We start from the raw sequence: 12,406 nt of genomic DNA, 5'->3' as shown, positions 1-12,406 counted from the left end.
AAGAAGTAACCTGAGTTTCCAAGCGCTCTGCCAGTCAGTAAACTCTGGCAGGTTCTACCATGTTGGAAATACTTCCATCATGACCCTAGGAACAGTTTAACCAATTAGAAAGAGGCATATCACCATTAGACTGATCAACCAATTATGAAACATTTTTTACAATGTCAATTCATGAAAGATAAAAAAGCAAAAAAATTCCCCCTCCAATCCTATGAGTCATCTGCTGCTTCTTCTAGGACAGTGACAGATGAAAGAAATGGGGAGAGGGAATCCTAAGAATGGCATAGCTTTGAAACTTGTAACAAATTTCAATTTTATTATTAATACACTAAATGTGAGAACCTTGGATAAAGACCAATATATAGAGAAATATTTCTGGAGAAATCATATCAATCATGACATTCTGAAAGGAAAATAATCTATATGAATATAAATATTTATAGCGGCTCTTTTTGTGGTCGCAAAGAATTGGAAATTGAAGGGTTGATCATCAATTGGGGAACAACTGATCAAGTTGCAGTATATGATTGTTATGGAATATTATTTTGCTATAAGAAACGATGTACAAGATGATTTCAGAAAAGCCTAGGAAGACTTTTATGAACTGATGCAGGTAAGCAGAACCAAGAAAACATTATACACAGTAAGAACAATATTATAATGATAATAAAACTATGGAAGAGTTTGTTACTGTGATCAATATAATGATCTAAAAGAGTTCCAAAGGACTCATGATGAAAAATGTCATTCACCCCCAGCAAAAGAACTGAGGAAATCTGAGTGCAAATTGAAGCATAGGGTTTTTCATTTTCTTGGGTTTATTTTGCAATGTGGCTAATATAAAATATGTTTTACATGACTTCACATGGATTTCTTAATAGGTAACCTACTGCTTGCTTTCTCTATAGATGGGAAAGAGCAGAAGTGTGAAAAAGAATCTGGAACTTAACATTTTAAAAATTGAGACTATAGCTAGATGGAAGGATAATTCACAGGTACTCTTTGAAGAAGCAAATAAAGGAGTCAGCAAAGTAGGTTTGATCACATGACCAAAAGCTACAAGAAATATTATCTCATGGGACAGTTGGTCATCATGTTTTGCAATATAAACAATAAGTATTTGCGAAAAGAACACCATACAATGAATATTTCTTAAATGTCTGTCATGCTCCAGGCACTAAACTAAGCACTGGTAATATAAATAAGAAAAAAAAAAAACCTCTGTCTTCAAGGAGTTTACAATCTAATGGGGGAAGACAAAGAGGGAGGGAAGAAGGGAAGTATTGTTCAAGCTTGTGTACTACAATTGATACAGTCTCTTTAATGATGAGAATTGTTTTCCTTGAAAATAACCTACTAATGCCAGTGGCAAAATTAATAGAGGAATCCTATGAAAAATTTAATCAAACCCTCCAAATCAAATCAGATGAGAAAAAGTAAGGATAAGGAGACATATAGGAGTGTATATGGTTCAGGAGAAAGAAATGAGACAGGTTTAAGACTTGTAGATTATATATTGAACTCTCATGTCTCTCAAAATTATGAAAAGTTTATTTTAAAAAATTGACATAACTCAAGCATGGTGAAGACTAAAATACATCTAAAAAATGAAATTAACTACATTTCAACATATAGGAAAAGCCTTACTATGAATGTGCTAATATTTCCTGAGTTAATATCAGAAATTATAACAATTAAGAAACATAGCAATGAGAAAAAGATAAGATGCACAGTTTAAAAAAGTAATCCTATATCAAACTATTTAAAAAGTTTAAAAATAGTAAATAGGTGGCTAGGTGGTGCAGTGGATAGAGTACCAGCCTGGAGTTAGGAGTACCTGAGTTCAAATCTGGCCTCAGACACTTAATAATTACCTAGCTGTGTGGCCTTGGGCAAGCCACTTAACCCCATTGCCTTGTAAAAACCTAAAAAAAAAGTAAATAAAACATAATATTAACAATCATTTTACTCAGAAATTAAACTAATGTAAATCAATTACAACAAGGAGACCAAAAGTGCCCAGAAAGTTCCTTGGTCAACAAACATTAGACTCATTTGCCAAAATGAGAGCGATCTAATACAATATTAGATAAGAATATAAACCCAACTGTAAAATCTAAAAGGATTGGATGATAGACAGTATTATCTCATAAAACAGACTGAAGCAGTGAAGGGTAAAATCAATCTAAAGAAAGCTAAACAAGCTAACCAATTAAGCAAAGTCATCACAAAGGCTTTCCAGAATAAAAAGAGGGGAAAGGATGAAAAACAGTAGAAAAATAGGGAAAAATTATTAGGAAAAAAATTTCTTTATCAAGGATAGTGGAATCACCACACTTGGTAGCATCATAGTGTATGAAGTACTTTTGGTAGAAAAGGAAATGGCACCAAGGAGAACAAAGACAGGAAAAGCAGCTGAATTGAATCAAATACATACGTGTGTGTGTATATATATATATATATACACACACACACGTATGTATCTAAAGGAAGGTAAGAACACTCAGAACTTCTTGATTCCCCCCAAAAAAAACTAACAAGAAAACAAACAATTATCTACTTATCTACTCTCCTACCATTGTAGGATCTTTGAGGATCATATACAATTAAGGACATGCTCAAAAAGGTAATCAGTTGGAAGCAGTGTTTTTTGCAAATTTTATTTAACAATGGACCTCATCTTTACTATTTCATAAGTGATTGAAAGATGTAAACAATGAAGGATTCCATTGTACTTAATTGTTGTTGATTAATAAAAAGTATATCACTCAGTAGAAAAAAAATTGCCATAAAGGTTTTTTGAAACAAATGACTCTCATCTATATATCAACAAATTAAGATTCTTTTAAATATATAGAAACAAAAATACAATCAGTTCTTCTGTAACTGATTTTTTTTGGAAAATATGAATTTATTCCAAGAGAGACATATAAGGAAATGATTGAAATATAACAAGAATTTTGTGTTTGCTTATGCAAAGATTTTTCCAGAAATAACAAGAACCATTTTATAAAAACTCATAAGCTGTAAACCTTCCAGCACCTGCTTCAAGAAGAATATTTCAAGTCCTTTTCATGGTATCTTCTAGTACAAGAGGAGTTAAGAAGGTTGGCTGCTTCTACTCATCCTTTCCCTCTAATTTGAGCCATTAAGCCCACCCTCACACCAGTCATGATTTTACTTTGGGAATCCCAGACCACAAGTCAAGCAAAAGTTCAAACATCCATATACTGCTGCTATTTATTAAAATATTTATGTATTTGTTAATCATTTAGAATGTATAAAACTATTCTATTTTTTGTTCCTACCTTTTTAATGTCACTGATGATGATGTTTTTGAATTTCAATTTCCTCATAAATCTTGTGTTTTTTCATGCATAATTTTACATAGCCCAGTAATTTTCAGAAACAAATATGTTGAGTTGTAACAGAATTTATTGTAACCCAGCTCAATGATCCTCTGATAATAAATCTTATGAGAGATATAAAACAGGGAGTTATATGCTTTCCAAAAGCATTCACCACTATTATGAAGAAGAAGGAAATATAGGATGAGGAAGGATTCCCAGTGAATAATGAAGTCCCCCAAATGTCCCTATGAGCGACGATACCACATTAAGTTCTTTGACATTGCAGAGCCTCCTGGAAGAAACTAGAAAATGCTGAAAGGAGTTTGACTGGGGCAGCTAGGTAGTGTGGTGGATAGAGTCAGGAGTCGGGACCTGAGTTCAAATTTGGCCTCAGACACTTAATAATTATCTAGCTGTTGCCTTCAATAACTAAATTTTTTTAAAGAAGAGTTTCCAGGAAGCTAGGTGGTACAGTGGATAGAATACCATCCTTGGAGTCAGGAGGACCTGAGTTCAAATTCGTCCTCAGACACTTAATAATTATCTAGCTGTGTGACCTTGGGCAAGTCACTTAATCCCATTGCCTTGGAAAAAAAGAGTCTGACCTATCCATCCACACAGGAAAGATTAAATGAAGGATGAATGTCTACTGCTCAGATTTCAACATTTGACTTGCCACCTTGTAGAGCCTATCTAACAGTAAATAAACACACATATATAGAAACAAAAAAGAGAAATAAAAAGGTAGAGATAGAGATACAAATACAAAGGTAGAGGTTGAGATAGAGATAGGGACAGAAATAGAGGCAGAGACAGAAATAGAGGTGGAGATAGATACTTATATATGTGAGACAGACAAGAGTCCAGAGTTAACAAAGATATGGAAAATATGCTGGACTACTTTCAGGAAACTGCAAAATACTTTTTATTGACCTCAAATTTCTCATAAAAGCAAAAGTACATCTTTTCAAAGCAAACATTTTACTGTGTTTTGGCAGTGTTATGATATCCTGGTGATGCCTGAAGAAAGCAAGGAAGGGTTCAGAGCTTTGAAAGAGCCATGGATGATTCTCACCAAATGGACATTTATGCATGGGCTGTAATCTGCACAATTAGAGGGAACTGTCAAACTGATGCAGTCTGTTTGAGTTTTGGAACCTATAGTTTATACCCCAAGGTTTCCTCATTCTAAAGTAATATAGTTTTGCACCCTTAACAATTAAGATCATAATCATCCATAACAAGGACAGTGGGGTATTTTAAAGGAATGTCGATCTAGGTTTCAGTCCCAAACTTGAGGTTTACATGGGAGAATTTCCCCTCTAGTTTCTGGAGATCAGTAAAAATGTTGGGAGACAAAGCCAGGGAGAATTTTTTTAGAATGCCCTAGGCATTTTTGTCACATCGTGTTTTAAAAAAAAAAAAATTTCCATTTCAGTTGTAATCCAGAACTGCTTAAAAAAGCAATAACAGGAGAGGAGAAAGGTCATGGTCACAACAGAGGACCACGTTCTTACCTCACGGAAGTAAAAATACAATAGAAAGGAAAAACAAATTTAAGGATGTGAGTGTAGAAATGTGAATGTTTGCTGACTAGAAAATGAATTTTTTAAAACTATGCTTCATAAAGTGGGAAGATGGGAGGGGAGGAGAGACCCAGTGGCAAAATGTTCTGCAGTCTAATCAGTTAAGGGAAATATTTCATATTGTATGGAGGGAAAATGAGACCTTAATAATATCCACATTAATTAGCATTCATATATCACTTAATGTTTGCAAAGCATTGACATGTTACTTCTTTCAATATTATTCACAATTGCTCTATGACATAATTATTACTAGCCCCCATTTCACAGATGAGGAAACCCACACACACAGAGGTGATGGAACCAGCCCATGCTCAAACAGCTAGGTTCTCCTGACTTTAATTTTAAGGCTCTCTCTTCTACAATTAATTGCTTTTCTAGTAACAGTCTTTTCTCTAGGTGGTATCATATTCTCCAGTATAAATTTTCAGGTTTTAAATTTCTCAAGATTTTTGGAAGAATCCCCATTATTAATATTAAATTTTTTTATTAAATACATATTTTTCCTTTCTTTAAAGATTAGTAATGCTTGTTTTTTCTCCCTCTACAGAAAGATTTCTTAAGATTTCAGATTCTCCTATGATTTGCTCAGGGACCAAAGAGGGTTCATGTGCCTTTGTAGGATTTCTGAAAAATTATAACTCAAATCTCTATAAACATAGACTTTTCCCACCTTCCTTTGTCAAATGGGGGGAGGGTATGGTAGGAGTCCCAGTGTTTACAGCCTTATATTGTAAACACTTAAAACAAGTAACTTCAACCAATCTGTGGTTATCAGCAATGCAATAAAACCCAGTGAGTGATGTCACTGGTCTGAGTCACATTGGGGCAGATTAAGAAACAATGCCAAATGGAAAAACATATGAACAAAAATGAAACTCACTATCTGCCAGTCTGAAACTAACTCATGTCTCTTGAATTTTGTCTTTTGATTCCCCTTGACTTTCTGTGTAATTCAGATCTAGAGAGAGGTTTGTACTATTTAAGGATGCATCTGAAAATTTTATTTTTAGTTTGCTGCAAATATTTGTGTTTGTGGTCACATGTTATAAATTCTATGGTGGGTCTTTGAGTCTGAGTCATCCCTTTGTTCTTGTCCTAGGCACTTGTTATACAGGGGCAGGGTAAGTGGTAAGCTTAAATGCTTCAATAATACCCAGATCCAGGATGGCTAGGTGCCCTCAAGACTCTTGCATTCTAACAAGAGATAACATATATATATATATATATATGCACAGAACAATTACAAGATGAATAAAAGTATTTTGTGGATAAGTCACAACCCATGTGCTCAGCATCCACAACCATTACCAGACACATTGGCCCCATCTTCATAATACGATTTACTATCATTTTAAAGATTTGCATTTCTATCTGAGGCCAGTATTCTGAAACCTACCTAATGAAACCTAATGACTGGAACTTTGCCTGTAATGAGGGCAGCCTATTTTAAAAAAAGGTAGACAATAAGTCTTAGTTGAAGCCATATAGTTTAAAATACATGAAACACCTGGCCTACAGTAAGGTTAAAAAAGAAACTTATGTAAATATGATTGGTAATTCCCAGAGTATGAATAAGATCACTAGAAGAGAGAATTTAGTGAGAGAGAAAATGACCAAATAAGGGAAGGAGGGTAGAAGAGAAAGGAAAAGGAAGAAAATAAAGAAGAGAAAGGAGAGAGAACAGAGGAAAGAAAGAAGTAGTAATCTTAAGGGAAGAGAAAAAACCAAGATAGTGAAGTGTCACAGAGTTCAAAGGTAAAAAGAACATCAAGAAGGAAAGTCACTGGATTTGGGGGTTGAGAAGTCAATGGTGTCCTTTTGCGAGAGCAGTTTCCCTAGTAGGGCTAAGAGCTGAGTCAGACTGTAATAGCTTAGAACTACAAACTTTCCCTCCCTCTTCTCCTTTTTTCCAATTTCCATCATTTCTCTTACTCCTAACTTCCAACTGCTTTATCAGGTCCTTGTTTTGCCATCATCACCTAATATGTTCTAGAAGTTATCCAGTATAAACTCCATTTTAATTTTCCCTTGAAATGATGGTATATAGACACTCAAATCCTTTGAGTCTAAAAAACTCCTCCCTATATATAAGCTGAGTGCTTTGAAACTGTAATCTCTCAAGTCACCAGGGTGCCAGTTAGTGATTTGAAACAAGAAGTAAGTGCATTCCTGGGCTGATGGAAGCATCTGGCACCTTGTAAACAATCAAATCCAAATACTGAAATTCCACCATGAGTGACAGAGTAGTCCTTTCTGCTTCTACATTATGAAAGAAATTTTAAGGAAGTTTCATATAAATTAGTTTTAGCTAAGAATATTTCTGAAGAAGAAAATTGAGGAAGCTGTTCATTCAACAATGTTGGAAAGAAAATTCTTAGGATCCCAAAACAAATATTAAATATCTTCTCATAAAATTTATTAATTTTCTTAAATTAGATTGATTAAAAATGAAAAATTAAAAGGCATTTCTAAAATATGAACAGAACAAATATATCATTATGATAGTAAACCTAGGCAGTAATTCAGCCTGGTAAAATAGGTACTGAATTTTTGTTGCTCTTATTCAGTTCTGTTGTTTTTCATGTCCCACTCTTCATATCATTTGGAATTTTCTTAGTAAAGACAGTGGAGTGGTTTGCCATTTCCTTCTCCAACTCATTTTATAGATGAGAAAACCAAGGCAAATAAGGTCAATTAACTTTCTCAGGGTCACATTACTAACAAGTGTCTAAGGAAAGAGTTGAACTCAGGAAGAGTCTTTCTGACAGCAGACCTGGCACTGTATCCACTGTCAGCTACCTGTTTGCCCCTCTATAACACATCCAATATTGTTTATATTTAAAGTCAAATAGAAGATTTAGAGCTGGAAGGGAAATGAGAGAACATCTAGTCCAAGTCCAACTAAGGCCCAGAAAAAAAAATGACTTGAGAAATGTGAGCATCAGAACTGTACTCAAGCCTTCTGAATCCAAATTCATTGATGGAGAAATAGAAGGAGGGCTTCATCAAATCTCAATACATCACAAATACAAAGCAGCTATCATATTCATATCCTTTCCTATCTTTAAATTTTTTCTAAATCCTTAACAAATGAAAAAAGGATAGCTTGTTGATAGATGGATATATCTCTCGAATTTTATGTCCTAAGATTTTATCTGTGGCCTCTGAACAATACCTAAATCATTCTCACTGTACTCTGTTTTTATCTTCTCCTTTATTCCTGAAATAAATCCATTCCACTGCATTGATTCCATATTTTTCTTCCCAATGTAATTTCTAGATAAAACTGACCTTTAAAGAAGGGTTAAGCTCATGATTGGGAAGATGAGGAACTTGATTTTTTTTTAAAATCCTCTTGAAATATTCATTGTACATCCTAACAGCAACATGAGGGTGATGATCAAACTTAATGGGCTTGCTTATACCATCAGTGCAACAATCAGGCACAATTTTGGGCTAACTGTGATGGAGAATATCATCTGTATCCAGAGAAAGAAATGTGAACTTTGTTTTAGGTTTTTGCAAGGCAAATGGGGTTAAGTGGCTTGCCCAAGGCCACACAGCTAGGTAATTATTAAGTGTCTGAGACCAGATTTGAACCCACATACTCCTGACTCCAGGGCCAGTGCTTTATCCACTACGCCACCTAGCCACCCCAAGAAATGTGAACTTTGAACAAAGACCAAAGACTATTACCTTTAATTTTAAAAAAATTTATCTTATATAATTTTGCTATCTCTTATGATTTTTCTCTTATTACATTCAATTTATATATATATATATATATATATATATATATATATATATATATATATATATACACACCATGGAAACAATGTAAAGGCTAACAGACTGCCTTTTGTGAGGGGTGGGGGGAGGGAAGCAAGATTAGGGGAAAAATTGTAAAATTCAAAATAAATAAAACCTTTTATTTAAAAAAATCCTCTTGAAAATTGTCAACAATCTGAAATATCTTCCCAAATAAATCAATCCACCCTCTCCCTTCCAAAAGTAAGATCAGAAGTTTTTCACTAGAGACTGAAATTTCCATTCTCATCAGATGTGGTCTTAGACAGATGGATGGACAGCAGGAAAAAGGCTGTGCAACTGTGAGATTGCCTTACTGGGATACTACAGAAGGCATTAATAATTTAACACACAATGAGAACTGAGCCCTCTCCAATATTTTGTATAAAAGAGAAAAAATAATGTTTAAAAAGATGAAAGATGAGAAGCAAAGATTCTCAGAGACAACCTAAGGTGTATAACAAATAGAAGGACTTTATATACAAGTCATTTTGACCAGTTTCCAGTTATGAAGCAGAAAGACAAAGGAAATGTAAGAAGCTAAGCCCACATGACATAAAAAAGAAAGAAAAGAAAAAGTTATTTTATAGACCAAATTACATGTTAATAAAAAGTAAAAATTTAAAATTGGTCCAAGGACTACTGAATTATCAGATATATATGGCATACAATATTAAGTTTCCTACCACTCTCAAGGATCATCTCAATCCACTGAAAAACAAATTCCGTATGATTCAGTTGTCACAGAAATCTTAAAATAAGGGGCAGCTAGGTGGCATAGTAGATAAAGCACTGGCCCTAGAGTCAAGAGGACCTGAGTTCAAATTAGACCTTAGACACTTAATAATTACCTAGCTGTGTGACCTTGGGCAAGTCACTTAGCCCCATTGCCTTACCAAAAAAAACCCAAAAAACAAACAAACAAAAAAATCTTGAAATAATCAAAGTGGAAACTGTAATATCCTGGGCATGCCACTTAGCCCTGTTTGTCTCAGTTTCTCTTTCTGTAAAATGAGCTGGAAAAGGAAATGTCAAACCACTCCAGAATTTTTCCCATGAAAATAGTAAATGGAGTCACAAAGAAATGACACAATAAAAATGACTAAACAATAGCAAAGTAAACTGAGTCTAGATCCCCTTATTTATATAAGAAGGGATTTTTTTAAAGTCCATACTGTAAAGAAGGATCCAACCTGGTTTAGTATTCTGTTAAAGCAAGAGAAAACAGATTGTAAAATTATTATTTACCATTTTATGCTATTTGGTATCCAAGGTCACTCAAACTTCATGGGATTCAAGCATTACAAAGGACTTCAAAGACCATCTAAATCAGTATTTACTTACAGGCAATAGTATGTGTTATATTACCATGTAGTATGTATATTATTGTTCATAATAAAAAAACTATTGTGCTATATCATAATATATGTGATTTGAATAATATTGTTATTAAGGAAATCTCTAGAAATACTTTTATTGACTACCTAAATTGTTTATTCTTTGTTTAATAACACCATTAAGAAATTCCAGAGATCTATCTTTCTTTCTTGTACCTGAAATGTTCTCCCCTACAGGTCTTTCAAGGTCATCCTCAGATGTCATCTCCTCCATTTAAGCCTTCTTTGATCACTCAATCCAAACTAAAAGTGATCCTTCCTTCCTCTAGATTCTCATAGTACTTTACACAACTCATATAGTGAACAAACTCTTTTTAAAGATATTTCCCCCAATTACATGAAAAAACAATATTTAACATTTGTTGTTTTTTTGAAGTATGCAATCATAGAAATTCCATTCCAAATTCCATTTTCTATCAGAATCACTTGCATGCAGATCCTATTATTTTTGTGCCTTCCTCAGCACCTAACACCAGTGACTTGGTTCATTATAGGAACTTTATTAATGATTTTTAATTTTAAGTCTAGTCCAAATCCAACTTAATCAAACCATCCCTCTTTTTTTACTACACTCTACCTATTAATCATTCAATAAACATTTCTTGAATTGAAATTGTAGATATTAGTGAATGACAGTTTTTTCATGTTCCTTTTTCTAAAAATCACTTAAAAGGTGAAACCCTCCACTATAAAGACTATTCTAATACAGATACAGCAAATGCAACAGAAAGGATGATTTTTAAGACCCTCCATTTTCTATTCCTACTACCATCTTAACACAGTGAAGGATGACATCAGTTTTTGTTAACATATTTTATTGTTCATTTGTTTTGATTGTGTCCAACTCTTCTTGACCCCTTATATGGTTTTTCTTGGGAAGAATATTGAAATGATTTAACTTCCTTCTCTAGTTTATTTTGCAGATGAAAAAACTGAGACATACAGGGTTACGTGACTTGTTCAAGGTCATAGAGCTAGTAAGTGTCTGAGGATGGATTTGATCTCAGGTAGATGAGTCTACCTGATTATAAGTACCCTATCCTTTGCATCACTTAGCTGCCCTATATGCATTTATCAAATTATAATACAGCCTCTTTAATACATACATCTACACTTATGCTGGCTACATATCTCCCATTAAGATTTCTATTAGTATCATAATGATGATAATAATAATTATAATAATGAAATTAATTTGCAGAATAGATGCAGATCTGCATTGCTTGAGTGAGTTCACAATACCAATGAGATTTCAAGTCTGGTCCAAAACACTATACAAATATCCACCAGATTAATGAACCTCTGTGGAGAATTTAGAGAAGGACATGGAAAAGAAGCATATAAAATAAGGTCTGGAGGAACTGATAGCTTACCAGTAGAGAGTACCCACAATCAAGAGAGCATAGATTCCATGCAACATAAGTTATATAAATAAATATGTATACTACTTTAATTTTTTTGTAATTGCAAAAGATTAAGGTCATCTAAAGAGAATTCTCTTTCTCTTATCTTTCAAAACACTTTCAAATTCATTAACCAGTCCTGGACCCAAACCCATCAAATATCATTATATATGCCCCTAGGTTGACACCAAATCTTTCCTACCTACTTTTTACCTCTATGCTATTATTTAGAAGAGAATTCATGGACAATCATAATCAGTTGCAATTATTGCAGAAATGACTTTTATCTGAGTTGTTCCTTTTCATGATTAACAATTCAAATGTATCCCTGTTAGAAGTACACACTTCATTGCATTCTAAGTATGAAGTGTTAGATATTCCATGAATGAATAATAATAATAATAAATGCTTTTAGATAATGCTCTTTCATCTTATTCTAAGAGATAAAAGAGATGAGGAAAAATATAAAATCATGTGCTAAATCTCTAGAGAGATTTGTTAAAATGGAAATAAGGTACTTTCTGGGAGGTATGTGGACTAAGCTTATCTATTTTCATCTTTGTTCAATTGTTTGAAGAAGGGACTAGAAAAATAAAAGACATTTATATGCTGAAGCAGGATGTGAAGAAGAGAACCAGATATCCAGTTTCTCATTTCCTCTATTTGAATTTCACAAATTTAATGGAGTCCTCACAGTTTAAAAAAAAATAAGGTAGCAGAGCAAATACACTGCAATATCTAAAGTGAAGAGGTGGTCTCAATGTCAGATGGTGATGGGAACAGTTCAAGAGCAATGTTACAGTAGATGTTCCCCAACTAAAACCAAGAAAACGGATCACGCCAAAGGTAAAGTAAATTCT

The 12,406-nt window shown here is 33.7% G+C and overlaps 1 protein-coding gene across 8 annotated transcripts in view; it reads right to left on the bottom strand.

The window, feature by feature from the left end:
* The window catches only part of CSGALNACT1 (chondroitin sulfate N-acetylgalactosaminyltransferase 1), a 426,592-nt gene that overhangs the window by 233,797 nt on the left and 180,389 nt on the right, over positions 1 to 12,406 (bottom strand). The window lies entirely within an intron of this gene.

This window comes from Macrotis lagotis, chromosome 1 (genome assembly GCF_037893015.1).
Source record: "Macrotis lagotis isolate mMagLag1 chromosome 1, bilby.v1.9.chrom.fasta, whole genome shotgun sequence".
Lineage (NCBI taxonomy): Eukaryota > Metazoa > Chordata > Mammalia > Peramelemorphia > Peramelidae > Macrotis > Macrotis lagotis.
This window is presented reverse-complemented; position numbering and strand designations above follow the sequence as displayed.